At 37.7% G+C, this 11,130-nt stretch overlaps 1 protein-coding gene across 1 annotated transcript in view; it reads right to left on the bottom strand.

The window, feature by feature from the left end:
* Positions 1 to 553: 553 nt before the first annotated feature.
* Positions 554 to 11,130, bottom strand: part of LOC149578232 (deoxyuridine 5'-triphosphate nucleotidohydrolase-like) — a 30,944-nt gene continuing 20,367 nt past the window's right edge. The window contains exon 4 of the mRNA XM_089827881.1: positions 554 to 824. The gene's annotated coding sequence lies outside the window, so the exon portion shown is untranslated. The remainder of the gene's footprint in view (positions 825 to 11,130) is intronic.

Raw genomic sequence — 11,130 nt, 5'->3', positions numbered from 1 at the left:
AATTAACACTCGCAAGTTCCAAGCACTCAATAAACTTGGCATTGTCTTCTCTTTTTCCTAAAAATCAAAAGAAAGAAGCTTTCCCATTTTTAAGAGTAATGTGCAATAATCAAAGGAAACACAAATCAAAACAAGACTATGCAGGAACCTAGAATATTGTTGTTCGCTCTTCTGTGGTATACTGGGTTTGCCATACTCCTCTTTCTCCTTCTGCCGTCGTTGTTTGTTTTCAAGATTTAGCCTTAATTATATCAAAGAATTCCCAAAGCGAGTAACTAATCCAATTTGTTTTCTTTCATTTGTATTTATAGTAACTAACCCAATCTGATTTCTTTTATATATATATATATATATATATATATATATATATATATATATATATATATATATATATATATATATATATATATATATATATATATATATATATATATATATATATATATATTCCTTTTGTTTGAGAAGGAGATCATTATAATAAAATGAAAAACCATTGATCTATGGATTTCCTTCCTCCTCTTTATGTTCAGTATTAGAATCACATAAAAAGAAATCACATTCAAATATAGCTTTTTGTATATACATTAATCAAACATGAAATTCCAGTACCCATTACCATATGAATTATAACATTGTTATATTTCTTAAATAATTGCAATTTCGTCATTGAGGGATTAGGGTAGAAATAAAATGCGAATTCAAAATAAGTTCAACATTTAGATTCTAGGTGGTGTGTGGCTGCTTAGACGATCCGACCATCTCCTTCTGAGAGGCCAACCCTCTCTACCTCGACCACACTTTCGTCCTGTTGAATCCTGCAACCACTGAGACACTTGCAATAAGAACAAGTTAGTATCCATATGATGATCCAATCAGATAAAGAAAAACATTAACTTAATCATGTATATCATATCTTGAACTAGCGTAGCATAATCAAGTAAGAATGAAATGTGACATCTATGCATCAAATTAATCATTAAGACATCTCAATCTATGCATCACATAGTTTATTTAACCACACAATTAAGATAATCCACTTAATTTATCCTCAACTAATGTTCAAAATCAAAGTTGACCTAGTCACCACGTAAGCAAGTAGTTAGACAAGTTGACAATCAAGACATAACATCCCTCCCCACTAGGAAGAGGCATTGTCCCAATGTCAAAATTACCACAAAATAAACACACACACACACACACACATCCAAAATTGATGTCTTACTGAAAATAAAGCATGTTATATAAAAAAATAGGGAAAGGATTTGTGTAGATCCTTTGCATCCTCCCAAGTGGTATTGTCCACACCAATTTGGTCTCATTGGACATTGTACTAGAGGGTGTCCTTGTCTCGTACCATTATGGTACACTACTCAAAGAATCAAGTGGGTTGAACTGCCACCACCCTTGGATCCTGTACCTGCAATGCATGATAGTCCAGCACATGAGACATATCTGGATGATATGGCTTGAACGGTGAAACATGAAAAACATTATGAATGTGGGCTAGCGCGAGCGACAGAGCAAGTCAATAAGCAACAGGGTTGATAACCTCTAACACCTCAAAGGAGCCACCAAATATTGTGCAATATTTGAGCTCTTTCCAAACAAGATTGAACTCTTCTATGTTCTAACCCGTAAAAACACCTTATCACCAATTTGGAACTGTCTAAAAGTGTGCTTCTTATTGGCGTAACTCTTCTTACAGTCTGTTGCTTCCTTCAACAAGATTGCAAATCAAAAACATTTGTTCCTCCACTTCTTTCAACATTTCAAGACCTACAATAATTCGGTCCTCTACCCTATCCTAGAAGATAGGGGTACGATACTTATGTCCATAAAGGGCCTCAAAAGGGGTCATGCCCAATGAAGAGTGATAGGAGTTGTTATATGAAAACTCCACTAATGGAAGATACTCCTTCCATTTGTAATGTTAATCCATACAGTACATGTGTAACAAATCTTCAAACACGTAGTTCACTCTCTCAGTCTTCCCATCAGTCTTAGGGTGATGAGCAATGTTGAAGTTCAGGCTTGTACCCAAAGTTGAGTTCAAGGTTTTCTAGAACCTTGAAGTCATTTGAGTATCCCTATCGGGGATGATGGTTTTCGGTATACAATGCAATCAAAATATCTCCTTGACAAATTTCCTTGTGAAAACTGGAGATTCATCCTTCAAACTACCAGGAATGAAGTGTGTTACTTTTGTTAAATTGGCGACTATGACCAAGATAGCATCATGCTTGTGTCGAGTCATGGGTAAACCCTGTACAAAATCCATGTTCATAACCCATCATTTGTACTACAAAATCTCATGTGGATACAAAAGTCTTGCAGATGGACATGCTTGGCCTTGACACGCTGACATTCCAAACACTAGGCAACATACTCTATCACATCCCATTTAAGCCCTGACCAAATGTATAGTGGTCTCAAATCAAAGCTATCATCTTGTTTACCCTTGGGTGCGTTGAAAATGAAGTGCAATGCATCTCCTCAAGAACCACCTTTCGCAACCCTTCATGGTTGGGAACATACATCTTATTATGGTACTTAAGCATACCATCATCATCAAAGGAGTGATCATCAAGTCGTGGATCAAAGACTTCAATGTCCAAAACTGACTTTACCCATTCATAATGAGTATCTCCATAAAGTTATTGAAGAATGTACTCTCTCATACAATTTCGAGAAGTAGTGATAGCGGTGATGTGCCTTTTATAACTAATAGCATCTGCTACCCTATTCTCTTTTCTCTTAATATACTCAATGTTGAAGTTGTATTCGCTGAGGAATTCAAGCCATCGCCTCTACCTAGCATTCAGATTAGGTTGATTGAAAATATATCTCAAACCCATATGATCAGTTTTTAGCTCAAATGGCTTCCTTAACAAGTAATGTTGTCACATCTGCAAAGCATGTACTATCGCAGCTAGTTCAAAGTTGTGAACCATAAGTCACCTTATGGTGTTTGACCTTTTTGGACTCATAAGCAACAACCTTGTCGTTCTACATTAATATGCCTCCAAGTCCATCTCTTGAAGCATCTATTGTGACAACAAAGTGTCCATTAAGATCTGGTATAACCAAGATAGGAGCAGTAGTAAGCCTTTGCTTAAGCAACTATAAAGCTTTCTCACATGCTTCTGTCCACTCAAATATTTTGCCTTTTTGCTGGAGAGATGTCATCAGTGTTGGAATGCTGGAAAATCCATCCATGAACTTTTTATCATATCCAACAAGGCCCATAAAACTCCTAACTCACTCACGTTTTGCAGAGTTGGTCACTCAAGGATATCTTTGCGGGGTCCACTGCTATGTCGTCTGCTGATTAAATATGCACTCTTTCTAATAAAATGAACACTTGGAGAGCTTCCCGTACAGTTCTCTATCTCTCTCTTAAACACTGCAAAACTATGTGCAAGTGTTCTTCAAGCTCCTCTAAATTCTTGGAGTATATCAAGATATCATCACTAAATATCTCCACGAATTTGTCAAGAGAGTTTCTAAATATGGTGTTCATTAGATTCATCAAAGCGACAGGTGCATTTGTTAGTCCAAAAGGTAAGACTACAAATTTGTAATGCCCATACCTTGTTCTAAATGATGTTTTGGGTATATCTTCATCCTGTATCTGAAGTTGGTAATATCCAGATCTCAAATCAAATTTAGAGAATACAATCGCTCCCTTCATTTGATCAAACAATTTGTCAATTTGTGGGAGGGGATATTGATTCTTTATGGTCATCTTATTTAGCATACAATAATTGATGCATAACTTTAAGGTCCCATCCTTCTTCTTGAAAAAAATTACAAGAGCTCCCCATGGTGATACACTAGGTCAAATGAAACCCTTGACTAGAAATTCCTATAGTTGTATATTCAATTCATACATCTTTGTGGAGTTTATGCGGTAGGGAAACTTTGATTGAGGTTCCGCTCCTAGCACAAGGTCTATAGAAAAATTGAACTTCCTCTTAGGGGGTAGTTCAAGTAGATCATCTCAAAACACATCCATGAGTTCCTGCAAAATGGAATAATCCTCTAGATGAAGTGGTATCTCTTCCATGTCCTTGACATGTACCACATGTAACTAACATCCCTTTCTTCTTGCTTCCTTCAATTGCATAACAGAGATTTATCTCAATTCAAGTGGTCGTTTGACCCCATTTAGTATCATTGAGTGAACTATGTCATCGAGGCATTCAGTTACCTTATTCTGACAGTTAACTAAGGCTTTATATTAACCAATTGATGCCTAGGACGACATCATATGAGCCCAAAGGCACTACATGTAGGTTGACCTGTGTTTCAAAGCTAGGGAGTTCCAACTCACTGCAAAATAAGCATTGCTCTACCATGTGCTCAGCCTTGTTACCATACTCTATAGTCCAAGGTTCAGGCATATAACCATCCCTAATAGGTATTTTTGCTACTATCTTAGGGTCAACAAAGCATTCAGTGGCACCAATATCAAGTAGAATAGAAATAGAATATCCAAAAAGTGTACCAATCATTTATATAGGAGTGGCCTGATAATCTGCCTATCTATGATCAATTGCAACATGAATGTGATGATGTAGTGGAAAGTCTCTCGTGTCATATTGATGAGGGCATTTAGCGGCAAAGTGGTTACCACCACATACAAAACATCTCGTCTGAAGGCCTCTCCTTTCATCATTCTTGTTTTGATAGCCCTTGTTGTTTTCATTTCTTCCATTCTCATTCCTATTGCTCCTATTGTTTTGGTTCCTTTTGTTGTTCCAATTTTATGTGTTCTTGTTCCTACCTATGCTATGTCATCTGCTGATAAAATATGCACTCTTTCTGATAAAATGAACACTTGGAGAGCTTCCCATACAGTTCTCTATCTCTATATCAGACACTGCAAAACTATGCGCAAGTGTTCTTCAGGCTCCTCTAAATTCTTGGAGTATATCAAGATATCATCACTAAATATCTCCACGAATTTGTCAAGAGAGTCTCTAAATATGGTGTTCATTAGATTCATCAAAGCGACAGGTGCATTTGTTAGTCCAAAAGGTAAGACTACAAATTTTTAATGCCCATACCTTGTTCTGAATGATGTTTTGGGTATGTCTTCATCCTGTATCTGAAGTTGGTGATATCCAGATCTCAAATCAAATTTAGAGAACACAATCACTCCTTTCATTTGATCAAACAATTCGTCAATTTGTGGGAGGGGATATTGATTCTTTATGGTCATCTTATTTAGCATACAATAATTGATGCATAACCTTAAGGTCCCATCCTTCTTCTTGAAAAAAATTACAAGAGCTCCCCATGGTGATACGCTAGGTCGGATGAAACCCTTGACTAGAAATTCCTGTAGTTGTATATTCAATTCATACATCTTTGTGGAGTTTATGCAGTAGGGAAACTTTGATTGAGGTTTCGCTCCTAGCACAAGGTCTATAGAAAAATCGAACTCCCTCTTAGGGGGTAATTGAGGTAGATCATCTCAAAACACATCCATGAGTTCCTGCAAAATGGAATAATCCTCTAGATGAGGTGGTATCTCTTCCATGTCCTTGACATGTACCACATGTAACTGACATCCATTTCTCCTTGCTTCCTTCAATTGCATAATAGAGATTTATCTCAATTCAAGTGGTCGTTTGACCCCATTTAGTATCATTGAGTGAACTATGTCATCGAGGCATTCAATTACCTTACCCTAACTGTTAACTAAGGCTTTATGTTCACTTAACCAATTGATGCCTAGGATGATATCATATGAGCCCAAAGGCACTACATGTAGGTTGACCTATGTTTCGAAGCTAGGGAGTTCCAACTCACTACAAAATAAGCATTGCTCTACCATGTGCTCAACCTTGTTACCATACTCTATAGTCCAAGGTTCAGCAATATAACCATCCCTGATAGGTATTTTTGCTACTATCTTAGGGTTAACAAAGCATTCAATGGCACCAATATCAAGTAGAATAGAAATAGAATATCCAAAAAGTGTACCGGTCATTTGTATAGGAGTGGCCTGATAATCTACCTATCTATAATCAACTGCAACATGAATATGATGATGCGGTGGAAAGTCTCTCATGTCATATTGATGAGGGCATTTAGCGGCAATGTGGTTACCACCACATACAAAATATCTCGTCCTAGGGCCTTTCCTTTCATCATTCTTGCTTTGATAACCCTTGTTGTTTTCATTTCTTCCATTCTCATTCCTATTGCTCCTATTGTTTTGGTTCCTTTTGTTGTTCCAGTTTTATGTGTTCTTGTTCCTGTCAGAACTCTCTTGCCCTTTTTCCTTCACGTTTTCGATTTGTTGTTTCTTTGCATTTCCTTTTTCCCTGTCATCATGATATCCCCCGATATCTTGGTATGATATGTTATCCTGATACTTCCTCTTGTAATTTTGGTTGAAGGATTTAGATGAAGTTGCATCCTTCAATATTTGTTCTTGTTTTAGAGCCCTACGAAGAACAAAATTCATGGTCTTAGGCTCCTGCATTTCAACCTCACTATATATCACAAGTCGTAAACCAATGATAAACTTCTGGTTTCTAAATAGTTCATCATGTTGGAACTAAGGAACATACTTCACCAAATAACAAAATCATTCATGGTACTCTGTGATGTTCATGTTCCCCTAAACTAGCTTGTAGAAATCTGATGATTTCTTGTCATAGAATAGCTGAGGTAACCACCTTTTGTGAAAAAGCTGTAGAAACTCTTCCCATGTTACCTATCCATGCTGAAATTTTTTTTCAGCCATCACATTTTCCCACCACTTAGTTGCCTCACCTATCAGCTGAAATGTGGCCCAAAATGTTATGGATCTCCCCGTGTAGTTTCAAACAAGTTGGAAGTACTTCTCCATACTGGTAATCCATGCCTCTGCGTCTTCCCCAGAAGTTCTACCATGAAATGTGAGTAGGGTGACTTTCTTGAGATCTTTGCTTAAGTCAGCCACAATTTGCACCCTATCAGTATTAATTAGAGAAACTCGGAAATCATCTTCCACCTTTTTCTCTTCCTTTGACCTCTTAAGTGTCTCAACCAACTGATCATCCTCATGCTTCTTTCTTCATTCCTCTTCCTTCTTGCGCTTGGCTTCTAAGCATTGATCTTCATCGTGTTTTTGTGCCACCTCAATGTGATTACCTCGAGCCTCATGCTCTAAGGTATCCATCCTTTAGCCTTATTGTTATAACAAAGCCACCTATTGGGTCAACAGTGCCAATATCTGATTCAATCTCTTATTAGGTTCATCAGCTTGTGCACCACTGCTAGATCCACCCCTTTGGTTCACTCTTGGGCCATGGTGATAACTTAATACATACACACATTAGCACATGTTAGCACAGTAGCCCAAGGGGCTAGGGTTTAAACACAACTCTGATGCCATGTCCTAATCAGCAAAGGCCACATCATAAAAATGCTTGAGATGCGGAAAAGAAGAGAGCCCTAATTGAAAAGTCAATATCCATTATTTTAATCATAATCAGATTAACAATTTGATACTCATAACAACATATGTAAAATTTTGTTATCTAAGACGTTGATCCACATATCATACATCCACAAAATGAAGATATAACAATTATAGTGAGATCATATAAGATACATTATCATGTGCATAATTAGATCATAATGATCATCTAAGGATGATTGTACAATCCATCAAAGTAGCTTATGTAGAACCTCGTCAAATGTCCTTCTGTGTGTCCCGGTCTCCAAAGCCATTGGACATTGTCCATCTTCTATCTGAGACAAGAGTTCGGCCTAGGGGCTTTTACTGTGCCAACCACGAAGTGTTTACTCCCCTAGGGTTCTTCTTGACATGAAGAATGCCTTGACCCTGGCACAAGAAGTCTAGCTTCCCAGAACAAGATGGATTGGATAGATCAGGTGCAGCCATGAAACATACTACATCCACACATGTGCCTAATATCCTAATCATGAAATGTGGCAAGGAATAAACAAATAAAGTACTACACATCTACTCATATGCAGTGAAAGAATTATCTGAAACATATACTCATATGCGATAAAAGTAAGCATACTCACACACATATGCATGACATTAAAACAACATAATTAAATGCAATAAGATAAATGGCTTGGCCAAGCACTTAATTTGCTATAATTACTAAAAGGAGAGACAAAATGTAATGAATCCTGCCTATCAGCACCTGATGGGTTGAGAGAAGAAAAAATAAAATGCATCCATCCCTACCCTCCCTTATGCCACATTACACCCAAGCATAAAGGAGTTTTCGAAAAATACTCAGGACACTAACAAGCGGTTGTAGTATATCTCTGAAAACACTAATTCATGATCAGTATTGTCCTTAGTAATTTAAAAAAATGCTCTAATCTATTTCATTCAACAAGTTAAATTTTAATTGAGTTCCAATTTCTAATTAAACGCAACAACCTATCTAATGTATTCATGAATCTCAATCATAGATCAATCTCTTTCCTAGACTAAAGGTGTATGAATTGCGAGCAAGTGTACATAGGGAATCCATTATGACCTTCACTAACCTGAATTTTAGTGGTACTCTAACAAATTTTCATCTACCAGAATGTAGTACTCTCATCTAAAGGGAAACTTGCTACATTAAGTAGTAATTTCAAACTTAAGACTAGGGTCCCTTATACACAGTAGATATGATTTTGGATTTCACAAACTAAACTCTAGTATTTTTAATGAGTTGTTCAGCACTAGTAATATGTGTTGCATATCTAAGAAAAAAATAATAAGGGGTTCTCAAATCTTAATAACATTGTCTCAGATTCAATGTTTCTACTATCTTACATGGATGTTTGTTCTTGTTGCCAGTGTCTGAGTGGTTGCAGGATTCGACAGGACAAGAGTGTGGTCAAGGTAGAGAGGGTTAACCTCTTAGAGGAGATGGTCCTCAAATCTTAATAACATTGTCTCAGATTCGGTTTCTAATACCGTACCCTTATAAATTAAGTTAGGATAAGATAATAATAAAGTTATCTACTCCTACTAATTCTTTATGCAGTTATTGCTTCTTGGTTATTGTATCAACATGCCTAATACACTCTACTTAAAGATGAAGTCAACGGCCCATTGCTTTCAAGCAAGAATGTTACCTCATTCACATGCAAAAGTGTTGAATGGTTAGCTTATATTAGAGTAGAGAAAAATCAACCTTTGACCACTATGATCTTTAAGAAAAGCTTGTCAAATGGGCTGAAATCTACTCTCTCACTCATCTTGAATATGTTGAAATCGAGAGTGGAATGAGGTTAAGACCTCTTCTATTAAGTCTTTAGATTTCATGACAACAAGAGAGATGGAGGGTCTTATTAATTAGCCCTTGGCACAATCTATCTAGAAGAAAAGGCTCTTTCTTGAATATGTTGAAATCATGAGTGGAAGAAGGTTAAGACCTCTTCTCTTTAAGTCTTTAGGCTTCTATGTCTTTTTGAGTCTTTGTTCAACATGTGGACTAACATGACCTCCAATATTTTGATGCAATAAATTGATCTAAAATAGTGTTAAGTCTGTGTGTAACTTTCCTTCTCAATGTTTTATGCTTGTGCTACAAACAATTTGTATAAAGTCAGCACTCTTGAGTTTTAAGTGGTCAATTTATGCAAGCAGCTTTGATTTTGAGCATGTCTTTTGAAGATTCAACATGTCTTACCCTTGGTCCATGTTCATGTGGAGCTCCTCAAGCTTGGTGCCTCAGTGTTGTGCTCCTTTCTTCCTACACTCTTTAACAGAGTGGTCTGCACTGGCTTCCCAGACTCCTGGTTGAGACATGTTATCGACCTGATCCACAAGTCTGGGCTGACTTCAAACCCCGACAACTACATGACTATCATGATTGGACACAGCTTTGCCAACCTCTACGCCACAGCACTAAACAATACTCTTACTAGAGAGCTCGACAAGAGAGATTGTAGAGCTAGAGCCTAGGCTGGGTTTTGTGTAGGTTACCAGACCATGGACCACATCATGACATTATTGGCAATTATTGAGGAGGTTCGGCATCGCTCTACGTAAGTTTACTATTGTTTCGTAGACTTTCATAAGGCCTTTGACACCATCCCGCGGGGAGCTCTTTCCCAACGGCTCAGAGACATTGAGATTTCATAATCTTACTGATAACTGTTATGAGGTTATATGAGAACGTTGTGGGTAGATCCAGGACCCCTGAGGGTTTCTCAACTCCTATCCAGAGCACTATTGGGGTGAAACAAGGTTGCCCTCTTTCACCCTTGTTTGGCATTTATATTGATGAAATCGAGACCTTCCTCAGAGAGTCTTCACTCTCAAGTGATGGTTGCTACTTACACCAAGTATTGATCTCCAGTCTCCTATACGTTGATGATGTGGTTCTTTTCACATCTTCTCTCGAGAGTCTTCAAAGCCTCCTTGACGACCAAGGCTCCTTCTATGACTTATGACAGTTGACTATGAACCTGAGTAAGACTCGAGTTATGGTATTCAACCATTTGAAGAGCTGTGATCTACACTTTTATTTTCAGGGACAAGAAATTGAGATCACCTCTTCTTACACATATCTCGATGTCGAGTTTTTCAAGACATCACTTCAATATGAGACCAACCATCCAACCCAGCGTTAACAAGGGGATGTGCTCCCTTGTTATGTTAGAGAGACAATGCTTTAGATAGCACTTCCAAGACACGATGTCCAAGTTGTCCCTTTTGGACTCCTTGGTTAGGCCAACAGTACTTTATGGTTTAATGGTTTAGGGACCGTCTCTTCTTGACTCAGACTAGGCCTCTATTGAGTGTGTTCAGACTTTGCTTCTCAAACGCATTATCAGATGACATAGATTCATCCCCTATGACATTATTTTGGAAAAATTCAAAGCTCATTCTTTTAGATTTAGTGTCATTTTTTATCTAGTTTGGTTTCTTCACCATCTGCGTGGCTTTGCAGACTCAGCAACTGGTTGTCACCAATATTCTTACTTGGCCTATTGCTCCTCTGATGTTGTTGTTGCCTCGGATCCCTCCCTTAGGGGTCGATGTTGGTAAGCTTAGGTGACCTCTTTGTTGAGCTCTATTGGGATTAATATTGACCACCTCCCTCCCTTCTAGTTTTCATTGGATGCTCTTGCCCATCTCCTCCC

This window comes from Cupressus sempervirens, chromosome 1 (genome assembly GCF_028749045.1).
Source record: "Cupressus sempervirens isolate cs-2001-9-10 chromosome 1, ASM2874904v1, whole genome shotgun sequence".
Lineage (NCBI taxonomy): Eukaryota > Viridiplantae > Streptophyta > Pinopsida > Cupressales > Cupressaceae > Cupressus > Cupressus sempervirens.
Note: the sequence above shows the minus strand (reverse complement) of the source record. Positions and strands in the feature narration are given on the sequence as shown.